Raw genomic sequence first — 12,274 nt, 5'->3', positions numbered from 1 at the left:
GAGTGTCCAAACCAATTAAATTACCGCTAATGAGATTGTGAGATTATTTCCTGAGCAATTACGAGGATAAAAACCTGTGGGTTGGATGTCTTTGGGGGCTAAAGAACACCGAGAGTTTGAGTGGCTCAAATGGTTGTAATATTCATTGCATCGTTTGATGTATAGTGAAGTTCGTTATTACTCTTCCTATGGATATATGTTCCTATGATCGAATCACATAAGTCTAATGTTCGATTTATTTCTTTTCTATCTGTTTTATTGTACGATCACTCACTTTTGCAATAATTACGAGCATAATATGCGATGGGTACATATAAGTATGTGATAAGCATAGCGTAAAGAACTAGGCGTCAGACCATGTAATATCGAGCCAACGCCAATTGTCCTTAGGCCTGCCTGGGGCCTCCCTCACAGCTCTAGACACGTCGGCAATGTCGTTATCACATGGAGGCTGGTAGTCGTGTTCATCATCGCATCCCATAGTCAAGTTACATTCGTCCACTGTAGCTTGGACGCTCCTCCCGTTGCCGTAGATTGTTATCTTCTTGAGACATCTGCTCGTGTTATCGAATCACCCCGTGGATAGTGCACTTCCGCCCAACTCAGAGCCAAAAAAGCAAGAAGGAAAGAGCTCAAGAACATCAAATTGAAGTTGTCCATTTTCTGTGTCTTTTTAATATGATCCCGTTTTGAGCTGTTGATGCTAGAAAAAGGGATAACGTAGATCTATATATAAAAAATCAAAGGTGGTACTCATAAACGGTTTTCAAAGGTGATCGAAAGTTGCATAATGCAGAAGGAACTACCCATGGTTACTTCTAGAGGGGGCCATTTGGGCCCGTGGGCCCGGAACCGGCCTGTTGACCGGGCCCACGGTTCCAACTCGGAACCGCCCCAAAAAAAAAAAAAAAAAAAGTGGGCCCGGGGGCAGAGAGCCGTTGGGCTCTCGCCCCCGGGCCCCCCTCCTCCCCCCCTTTGGGCCGTTGGCAACGGCTCTTTGGCCATTGCTTTACATTAAAAAAAAAAAGAGAATTAAAAATGATTCTTGCCTATAAATGCATATGCTTCCCCTTTCATTTTTGTCACAAATTCTCTGAACAATCTCTCGAATTCTCTCCGAAATCCTCTCAAATCGCTCAAATTCTCCCAATTCTCTCAATCCCGACTCAATTCTCTCAATCGAATTTCCGATCAATTTTCTCAAAAATGGCAAGTGGAAGCAGAAATGCCGACAAGGGCAAGATGGCTATGGGAGATTCCGAGTATCCCATTCCCGAATACGATCCTCGTGAGTATGCAAGTTGGGAAGACGACGACGATAATATCAACTATGTCCCGATTCCGAACGTCGAGCACATCCCAACACAAGAAAGTCTTCATCCTCCCACTGGTGTCGAAGAAACGTCAACGGCAAATGAGCCGGAACGGAAGGGCCGAGATAATACATTGGACTTGTGGCTACACTTCGACAAGGTACGTGATGAAGTCGAAGGTAAGTATAATGTAAAATGTAAATATTGTTCACAAACATATAAATTCACGAAAGGAGACGGCTACGGAACATTCCGTCGGCATTTGACGAAAAAACATCCAACGCAAGCGGGGATCGACAATACGCAACAACAAATTTCCGGGTACGCCACTTCTAAGCCTCATCCTTTATTTCGTTTCACTGAAGCACTTTATAAACAAACATTAGGTGAATATGTTGCCCTTAATCATGTTCCGTTTAATACTGGTGAAAATTTTAATATGAAATATTTGATAAATACTGCGTTGGTTCCGCAAACGCCAACTATTTCAAAAAATACTCTTAAACGCGAAGTTTTTCATCTTTATAAAAAAGGAAAAAAATCTTTAGCAAAATTTTTTGCGGAATTCAATGGACGTGTGCATATAGGTAGCGATATTTGGAGTGATCCTTGACAAATTCATTCTTATATGGGTGTCACGTGTCATTGGATAGATGACAATTGGATGATTCAAAAAAGACTTATTGTATTCCGAGTTTTTGATGAAAGCCATTCGGCTCATAATATTTATAGAATAATTAGGCAAGTTTTAGAAGAATATAATTTAATAAATAAAGTATTTTCAATTGGTTTTGATAATGCCGCCGCAAATACCGCTTCTATTCCCGAATTAGAAAATATTTGCAAACCCACTTTTGGCGGACAATTTTTTCACATTAGATGTGCTTGTCATGTTTTAAATTTATGTGTACAAAATGGTTTACGAACTCTTGACATTTCTCTCGCCCCAATAAAAAGTGCAATTAAATTTTTATGGAGTCGTCCCCAATGTATGAAATCATGGGGAAAATTTTGTAAACAAAATGGGAGAAGGGCAAGAAGATTTCCAAAAGATATTCCGACTCGTTGGAATTCTACGTACGAGTTGCTTCGGCAAACTTTTGAATATAAAGATTTATTATGTATGTTTATTTCACAAAATATTCCCGAAATTACTTTACTTCCTCAACATTGGGACGTTTGCAAGAAAATTTTAGATATTTTGAAAATTTTTAATGATGCTACTAAGACTTTATCTGGTATTTATTATCCTACAACGCATTTATTTTTAATAGAGTGTGTTAATATTAGTAGTGTTTTTAGTGAATATGAAAATGATACCGAATTAGGTCAAACTATTTTAGTAATGCGAGAAAAATGGTTGCATTATTATTTGCAAATTCCTCTTGTCTATTTAGTTGGTATTGTTTTTGATCCACGTATTAAATTAGACGGTTTACAAGATTATTTGAATGTGTATTATCATGATTGTTTACATTTGGATGATTCAATAGATATTTCAAATATATTAGGACATGTTAAAGAATCTATAGTAGCATTATATGGAGAATTTTGTAGTAGATATGGTTTAAGTGATTCTTGATCTTTACAATATACTGCCTCACGTAGCGAAGGTGGTAGTTCACTTAGTAGAGGGTATAATATGCTTAAGAGTAGGAAAAAAAAAAAAAAAAGGGGCAACATGTAATATTTCTGAATTAGAAAAATATTTAACCACTCAATTTGAGTTTCGTGATGCGAAACATAGTACAGATTTCGAAATCCTGAAGTGGTGGAAGAGTCACCAAATCGAGTATCCAGTTCTCGCCCTCATCGCTCGTCAAATATTAGCAACCCATTCTTCAACGGTTGCAGTTGAACAAGCATTTAGTCCTGGAGGATTAATTTTGGACTCTCGCCGTTCAAGATTAAGCCCGGACTGTGTGGAAGCTCAAGCTTGTGTCGGCGATTGGACGATGGCGAAATATCGACACCAAGAGTTAGATCGTGAACACGAATTTTTTAGCGATGATGTTGGAGATACCACCGCCACGGGTACTACAACGGGTAGCGACGATTGACGATGAGGTAAGTTGGGGTTCTCAAAGGTAAAAGAACTACATGGGCTTTGATTCTTCTATCCCCAAGAAGATATGTAGGCGCTTAATGATAATTCATTAAGTTCAAGCCCATTCCTTCTTTTTTTTTTTCCCATATTTTATTACAATGTACAATTTAATTATATTTTATAATTTATAATTTATTATATTATTTATTATTTTAAAAATTATTATTAAAAAGGAATCGGAATGAACCGGGCGGTTCCGAGCGGAACCGGAACCGGCCCGGAACCGCCATTTTACACGGCCGGTTCCGGTTCCACCTTTTCGTGGAACCGGAACCGCCGGTTCCTGAACCGGAACCGGCGGTTCCACCGAACTGGCCGTGACTAGTTACTTCCCATTAACATAAGCAGTACGGTGTTACGAAGAAGCAAAATAGTTGACTGCCACCCCGTGTATACTTTATCCATCCTCTAAGGGATGAGAAGAACTTGGATGAGACATGGACCGAGACTTTGCCCGATTCTCATCTGAATCACAGAGACGCGATTAAACATACGATTAGTAGATGTCTAGATTTGAATTGTCTGCCGATTGCTGGAAAATGAGGCTACATTCCCATTACCAAACCCATTTGGCGCCTTAAGATCCTAAAAGACACCCATTAAGGTTTTAAACTTCGACCAAGAAAAGACGTAATCACTAGTTCAGAGGGGCCTGTCTTTTGGGATCTTATTGTATAATCCAAAACAACCAACTCCTGAATATTTTAGTACTTTTCCAGGAAAGCGTTTCTCGTTTCTCATTTATTAGAGGTCCGTCTAATGAATTCCTAAAATTGTTTTGGAAAGCAAGTCATGGTAATGCTGATTTTTGAGGGGCCGCAGAAACTTCATCATCATCGTCTGGTCATATCCAATGTAGGTTATCGATACTCCGGTGTTATGAATGCTACCGCCATGATTAGTATCAGCGTCTGTGGCGATCAAAGCACCGACACCCCCCCTTCAATCACTGCCCCTTATAGACACTGGCAAGTCATATTGTCCGAACCAAACTCTCTAGAAAGGCGAATTCTGAATATCAAAATGTACTCCTTTCACTTACACTCCCAATTGACTTCAACTTCACGTCAATTGTCTTCCTCCCTAGAGTGACAAGCACATTCCAGGAAGCTATAAATTAAGGTCTCAGCAACTTACTGAAACATTTGTTTACCCAAAAAAAAAAAAAAATCTTACTGAAACATTTTGAAGTTCATCCATCGGAGAATAAGGCAGTGCAACTGCAGCAATTATTACTCGAAGCATTGCAGAAGGTCTTTAGAGCCTGGGAAAATATAGTCTAACTAACATCCTGCAACTAGAATTATCATGACTACTCGATGTCATGACCCCCTACTTGCAGAAGAAAATCTTTGCGTGGAATCTGTTCTAACACAAATTAAGAAACAAAAGGCAATATTGAGCCAGTCGCACAGTTGGATTCTGGCTTCAGGAAAAAGCTAGAGTATGTACAAATGGACAAGCAAGAACCTACACATTCTTTCCAGTCAAAGGAGGTAGTAAGTGTATAAAAATGGGTAAACAAGCACCTAACATGTCTTCCCAATTGTTACTGCCACGCCCTAATGTTCCCATATCAGTTTCTATGCAAAAGCCCAGCCAGTAAATGCAGAATAACAACCAGAAATCAGTGATAGATTCCCGGATCTTGAGGTGATTGCATGGCTGATAAAGTCCTGCGAATTGCTTGTGCTCGTATGCTTTGCCGCTGATGGTTTGGTCTGACCCTCCTTCCAAAATGGTGCCGGCCATGATAAATATCTTGTGGGGATGACCGTTGACCAGCGTGCTGATTTCTACCGTTATCAGGCAGTGGCATCCATCCTGGTAAGTGACCGAGTGTAGTTGAAGCCATTCCAATAAATATTAAAAAGTGATGATCATTTCTATACTGGTCCTGAGCTTGCAATGTGGAGTCATGGCTGGTTCAGGAAATATTAAAAGGAGCAGTCGAGTGAGCTCGAAATGGCGAAGATTGAGAAGATGTACTTCCTGAGCCAGGAATACTTCCCCAACCAGAAGTACCGGCATTGGCACGAGATGAGCCACAACCTTGATTCACCTCTTGTTGAGCTGATGGCATATCATGGTGCTAGTTATTAACATCAGAAGGTAAAGACACCCATCAGGGGAAGCCGCCCTGTTGTTGTTTGGGGAGTGCAAACCCTGCTTCTGGATCAGGCTGATTTTTCCACGCAGTGAAGTAATAGTACTGAAAAAGGCATATAGTGGAGAGAACTGATTAGCTAGAGTCGTTACATTACGAGACTGTTAGTTAGAGATTGGAAGTAGATAATAGAAAAGCTATCAAGCGGGTGCGAAATTAACTTTTGCCATTCCAATAGGATTATAATCATTTCTATGCTGCAATGCAGAGTTGAGCTGGGTCCTGGAACTATTAGAGGGGCCAAGTGAATCAGGAAAAAATTGGCGAGGGGTACTTCCCCTGCCTAGAAAGCTTCCCCAACCAGAAGGATCGGCATTGGCCCAAGACGAGCTGCCACCTCGATACACATCTTGTTGAGGAGATGTTATATCATATCATGTCCAAAGTTTTGATGCATATACTCATCAAGATTCATGTAACCATGTTGCAGGGGCAGTTGACGCTACAGTAGCTTGGTTCTACGTAGGGATGTGTAAATACATGGCCGGTGGACAAATTATAGCCTCGAAGCACGGCCTGTGATGATTGATGGATGGAAGCACTTGGTGTAGAAGGTGGTGCATTCTGATCAAAGAAAGCACTGCTTAAAACCTTTGCAACATTTTAGTAACCGAGGTTGCAGACATGTACAAATCTGCTTTTTAATATTTCCTGGAGTGGCTTTGACTCCACGCAGTTGCTTCCCATGGTGGGTGCCTCTGCATGCTAATTATAGGAATCGACATGCTGGTGAAGGGTCATCCACACAATATGTTTATCATGGCTGGCACCATCTTGGAACGAGGGTCAGGCCAAACCATCAGCAGCAAAGCCCGTATAATACGAGCACAGGCAGTTTGCAAGACTTATCAACCATGCAACCACCTCAAGATCAGGGCCCTTAATGCTGATCCCTGGTTGTTATTCTGCATTTATGGGCTGCGCAGAAACTGATATAGGAATATTAGGGCGTAGCATTAACAATTGGGAAGACATTTTAGGTACTTGCTTACCCATTTTTTACACACTTACTACCTCCTTTGATTGAAAAGAATGCGAATGATGCCCTGTGCCATATTTTTGGGTCAGAATTTAAACACAGATAATTTTAATAATCAAACCAGGCATTAAAACTCTTAACACAGCAATAAAAACATTCGACCATCGTAAAAGGCTAACAGTTGCAGACAAAAAGATGTTCACACTACCTCAGCCTTAGATATTACCACCTTTTGAAAAGAAACAGCCTACCTCCTAAATGTGAAAAGAAATCAAACCAACGAAATTATATACATCCTTTCCTCTATCGAAGGAAAGCAAACTTAGCAGTCCACAGACTTCTCAAACTTCCTTTTTGATATCTCTTCAACTTTACGAGACATTTTGGAACTTAGAAAAAAGTCAAATTGGCAAACGCATATTCATAGATATGTAGCTTCGTCGATGGCTCGGGAAATTAAATGGAAAAGATAAATTAGGGCTTCCATTGTATAGAAAAATGGGGCTTGCGGAATTGGAGCAAAATTAGGGCTCCGTAGGCTTTCCCCATCGTTGTGGTAGACTAAGAGGGGATGATGGCGCTCTAGGGGAATTGCGCCTTTTTTGTGCATAGATGTGCTGGTTTGCTCTTCATCAATTTATATGGGTGTCTGCGTGCATTTGAGGCCTGAAGTATACAAGATCTTGGGATTATGATTTGAGCAAATTAATTCATTGTACTATGTTGATGGCTCTACTATTGAAAGCCATTATGTTCAACAAAATTTGCATATTTATGTCTTTCTTTGCTGTTGATTGATTTTCTGGGGAGGCTCTATGTTTGGTATTACATGAAAATCATTCCTTATTTTTGCAAAGCAGCAACGGAAGGTTAGTGATGATGAGTGTTTTATGTTCAAACATTGAAACAACAGCTTCTTGAATAGTGTGAATGAGTTAGTCGTTTGAATGCTATGGATTTATTGTGATGAGCAGTTGGGTCTGCATTCCCCAACTGTAGCTCTGTACAGAGGCTCCTTGTGCAATCTTTCCCCACCCTTTCTTCTTTAACAAATTAAAGTAACTAGTGGCAGCACAAACTTAGCATGCGACGTTTCATCCATCCTTTAATTATGGATGTGTTACGTTGCAATCAAAAACCAAGGAAGCAGTTAGTATATCGAGGCCTCACTTGACTAGTTCAATTAGCGTTGTCGAAATAATTCAAGAGTTGGAAGCCATTCACTGCAGTGCCGGTCGTAGGCTCAAGTTTCGTCACACCAAGCTGAGGGAGTAGTTGCCCAGCCATAGACTCTTTTGTGACATTCCAGAATAGATTGGACGATCATTTTAGCTATAAAATTTGTGTTTGTGGGCCCTTGGTGTAATCGGTTCATGTTAATCAATGAAATATCAGTTTACTGCAGAATCAATAACTTTGAGTCATTGAGATCGATGGGAAACATGAGCGGTTTTGCAGCTTGAGAATGGAAAAAAAAAAAAAAAAAATTACACGAGCACGGCTAGGGTGTTGGCTTGCAAGGGAGATTTGAAAAATCGTAATATTGGGTCATGAGATTGCTAATAGTTAGTGTGTTTTCCGTGTAAGATTGAGCAATTATAGATGATTGTCACAATGCATCTTTGCAACTTGAAATGGGTTGACCTTTTTAATTTATTGTTGTATTGGTTGAATTCGGTTTTTTTAGCAGAAAAGCAATGTCATTTTCTTACATTAGCAAATCTGTTAATATGATTAAAAAAATCTGTTAATATGTCAACATTGACATTGTATAAATTGTGGTCAATGTTTTTTTTCTAATTTTTAACGAATTAAAATTAAAAAGCTTAAATTAATCACCTAAAGGACTTTTTAAATGTGTTTCTACCAAAGCACATTTCTCTCAAAGTTGCTTCCCAAATGTACCATTTACCAAATAGTCTTTATATTTCCCCAAAGCCCTTTAAGTTAAATTCCTCTGCATTTCCATGACCGATTTTTTTTGGCAAAAAACTGCAATCAGCTTGATATTCCAAATATACTTATATGTGCAAGATGGGATTGTCAAAGAGGGAATTTTCGAGTCTAAATTCCCTAAAATTTCTAATTTTAAATTCAATTGAAGATATTATTTCCAACTTCTTTTTACAAAAATCGTTGTTGGTCCTATCTAATTTCCTTATTTTCATATCAAAGAACTTACTCGTTTTGGTGGCTTCTTTTTTTCACAAAAAGAAGTTCTGCGACAAAATTTGAACTGGACTTAAAGTTGAATTTTTTTTTTAGGGAATTAGGTCAATTTTGTGGCAATTCTCTATTTAAGATCAAGGAAAAATTTTGGAGAGTATCCCACGTGAAGAGTAGAGAGTAATCACTTCTTTTTGAAGAAGAACTTTGACAGAGGCGCAGGCCGAGGTGCGAATTGCCTTCTATCAAGGGGGTGATTTGAGGGATAAAATTTGGCATAACGTATTCTCCTCAAAGAAGGTACTCCCCAGGAACAGATGCAAGAGGTTGCCATGGGTTTTTTTGGTCAGAAACTACGCTCCATCGTTGTGTTGTGTCTCTTATTTGCAATAACGTTGCTATGACATTCTTTTGTTTGCATAGAAATATGAGCAATGTGTTCTTTCTTTAATACGCTCATATTTGAGTTCATTCATAAACTGCAGTGAAAGAAAGCGAAGGGAGAAGCACCATTTGGATGGTCAAAGTGACACTTCCGAAGGTGACCGAAGGTAGAGAAAGAGGAGGGAAATCTATGCCATCCCAATCCAAGTATGCCCTTTTGAAGCAGGTTAATGAAACCTTTTTTATATCCTAATCTTACTTTGTTTAAAAATCTTCTTTAAGTGTGTTCCTTAGAGGGTGTCTTGCTTGTTTGATCTTGTAACTGGATATGCAGTAAAAGTGGGTGAGGTCAAATATCAGCATGCTCGAACATCATAATAATCAGCAAGAGTTGAGTTTGTTGTCCATAGGGATGCTTCCTTTGTTTTATATATGAATATATTACCACTTTTGATAGATTTTGCTTTCCATAATGATATCATTGTCTTGATTGATTCTTATGCGTCGTGATGGCCCTTTTTGGGCACTCTGAAAGTATTTACTTTCATATGATTGTCTTCATTGATTCGCTTGCTCTATAATGGTTCTTTTTAACCATTTTTGGTGGAATTGCTTTTCATACCGATATGACCATTTTTTTTTACCCTTTTTGCGGAGATTGCCTTCCTCGGATGCTTTTTTTTTTTTTTTATTGTCTTCCGAAAGACCGTAACAATGCATACATAAGACGCGCGCGCATGTGTATACTCCTTTTCTTATGTGTTTCATAGCTTTAATATCTGTTAACAATCAAATTGCTACAATTAGAAAATATGTTTTGATTACTATCAAGTTCCTACAATTGTCTGGATTTGAGGAGAATTTCATTTTATTCTTGAATGTTTTTTTTTATTAACACCTCTTTTCCTTTCCAAAAACACCCCTCCCAAGTTCTAAATTTTCGCATCAATCCAAAATACTCAAAACCAAAGTTAACCAAATCACCCAAAATTAAAAACAAAACCCTAAAATGATTTGCGAGGAGGGACAATTTGAACTTTTCAGTAAGGGCGTTTTTTTTTTTTTTTGTTGGCTTGTAGATATGTTAATTAGAGTAAAAGTACTGGTCAACCACTCTCGTGTACCTAAGCCTCCATATGTAAAAATTGAACGATTTGAAAAATATTCTCCCGAAAATATCTCTTGTGTCACTTGAAATAATTAACTATTGAAAAATATTTTCATTATCAATAACAATTTATGTTCAAACAATTCTACAAAATATATTTTTTTTTGTTGATTTTTGTAAGCCATTCGATCGATCATTTTTCAAAAAAAAAATTGCAAATTATTCGTTTTCCACGAGACACATCCTAAATCTCTTGGGCTGAATGCAGTGATGATGCAATAGTATGTAGACTAGAGTTTCTGGTGCCTGATGGCTGTCACTCCCTAGTAGTTGAAGTTTAACGCTTGGCTATCTAAGCACTCTCTCCACTCTCAATGACATACTCGAATCGATTCCTTCATTATTGCATTTTGGCATAAGTTGTTTTCTGTCGTGATTTTGCTTCTGGTGTTGAGATGGGCTTCTGATGTTAAATCAACATTATAGCAGATTTCAGTGAGACTTATCGTCAATGATATGATTGTTACACATACCGCAGCCCTTATATGTTTGAATTATCGATTTTTCCGCAGCAATTTCTTCAAAGTCTTCTCTCGAAAACAAAAACGATTCCCTGATCGGTGGCTTTTGTGTTTTCAGTGCCATTTGATACTAGAAACGCCCTACACATTCCCAGTTTTGCCAATTTTGTGGTGTTGAAATTATAGACCTTTGAATTTCATTGTCCTTTCTTATGTTCTTGCTCCTGAAAGGCCGGGAACATTCTTGCTTCTAGTGTAGGTTGGAAGAGTTTGCTCACAAATGTTTCAAGTGTCGCTAATCTCTCCCGTAAGGTGTTTCGTCTCATCTCTGTCTCTCTCATCTCAGTTCTCTCAAGAAACTCCATCGGTCTCTCCGTCTCACGACTCTCAACTCCCATGGACTCATGGCTGCGCCTCTAGCTGTTCCTCGCAAGCACGACTCACGGCCTCACCACCTTGCTGTAAGTTGAAAACCGTAATTGCTGTCATTTGCCCCGTTTTACTTTCTTCAATGTACTCAATGTTTGATGTACTTAGAGAAAGGTAAAGTATTCTTTGCATGTGTTTAGAGTTTCTTTACAAACAAGGGCAATTAAAGAACAAGGCATTCTTTTTCCCATTTGGCTAGCCGTTGATTGCAAAACTGAAATCACTGCCTTGAACTTCACCGAAACATTACCAAATATTAATTGCGTTCGTCTCCAAATGACATCCAACGCCTTGTAAGATGAGGTGCACTTTAGATCGGGCATTCATTAACACTTAGACATACGGAGATTTGTAGCTCAAGAGATACCATAGTCCATTCCTCGAAGTGCTCATCAAATGAGAATGTGTCGAACACAATCTAGTACGTACTATAGAGGTTATCAAAAAAACATAATTGATGATTACGAATATTGCATAGCTCTCAGCGGAACTTGATCGGCACGAATCAAAGGACAGAGAGACCTTATCATTTACTGCCATTTCAGGCTATTAAGCTATGCCGTCCTATTCCAAATTCAGTCCAGAGAAATTTTAAAGTGAAACGTAGCAGTTCTAGAGGACAAGGATCATTGTTCAACTACTAACATCAGAACTAAATGGAGGGAATTCCGGAAATTTGTTCCAATGTACAAAGTAAAGGCCCCAAGAATGTCAGGGTGTCACACTAGAAAGATGACAGGATCATATTCATATCAAAATGGCAAGCATATAGGCTTGTGAAAAGAAAAAGAAGATAGCCAGGACAAAGAGAACTACAATCATCTTCGCTTGCCAAAGGAGGAGACGAGGAAAAGGGCCTGGATTGCGCTCTCTCTCTCTCTCTCTCTCTCTCTCTCTCTCACAGCAGGTCAAAAGAAGCGTCAACTCAAGGCCTAACTTAAACTCGTGTATAGTGCCACTATGATCCTTAGCAACCATTGCTCTCAGGGAGTCCACAAGAAACGGAATAATTTTCCATTCTCTTTCAAGATACCCGAGTTAAGTTTCTTTGTTCAGGATCATGCAGGACCGTTAAAAGACTCGTTTCCAAACTCGCGAGC

General features: G+C 39.0%; 1 non-coding gene across 1 annotated transcript; it reads left to right on the top strand.

The window, feature by feature from the left end:
• The first annotated feature begins 10,681 nt into the window (after positions 1 to 10,681).
• Positions 10,682 to 10,765, top strand: LOC115754529. Its single transcript, XR_004016996.1, has one exon. It is a non-coding gene; the product is annotated as a small nucleolar RNA R11/Z151 (small nucleolar RNA).
• The last annotated feature ends 1,509 nt before the right edge of the window (positions 10,766 to 12,274 follow it).

The sequence above is a fragment of the Rhodamnia argentea genome, chromosome 7, assembly GCF_020921035.1.
Source record: "Rhodamnia argentea isolate NSW1041297 chromosome 7, ASM2092103v1, whole genome shotgun sequence".
Lineage (NCBI taxonomy): Eukaryota > Viridiplantae > Streptophyta > Magnoliopsida > Myrtales > Myrtaceae > Rhodamnia > Rhodamnia argentea.
The sequence above is the reverse complement of the archived record's forward strand: the minus strand, read 5'-3'. Positions and strand labels throughout refer to the sequence as shown.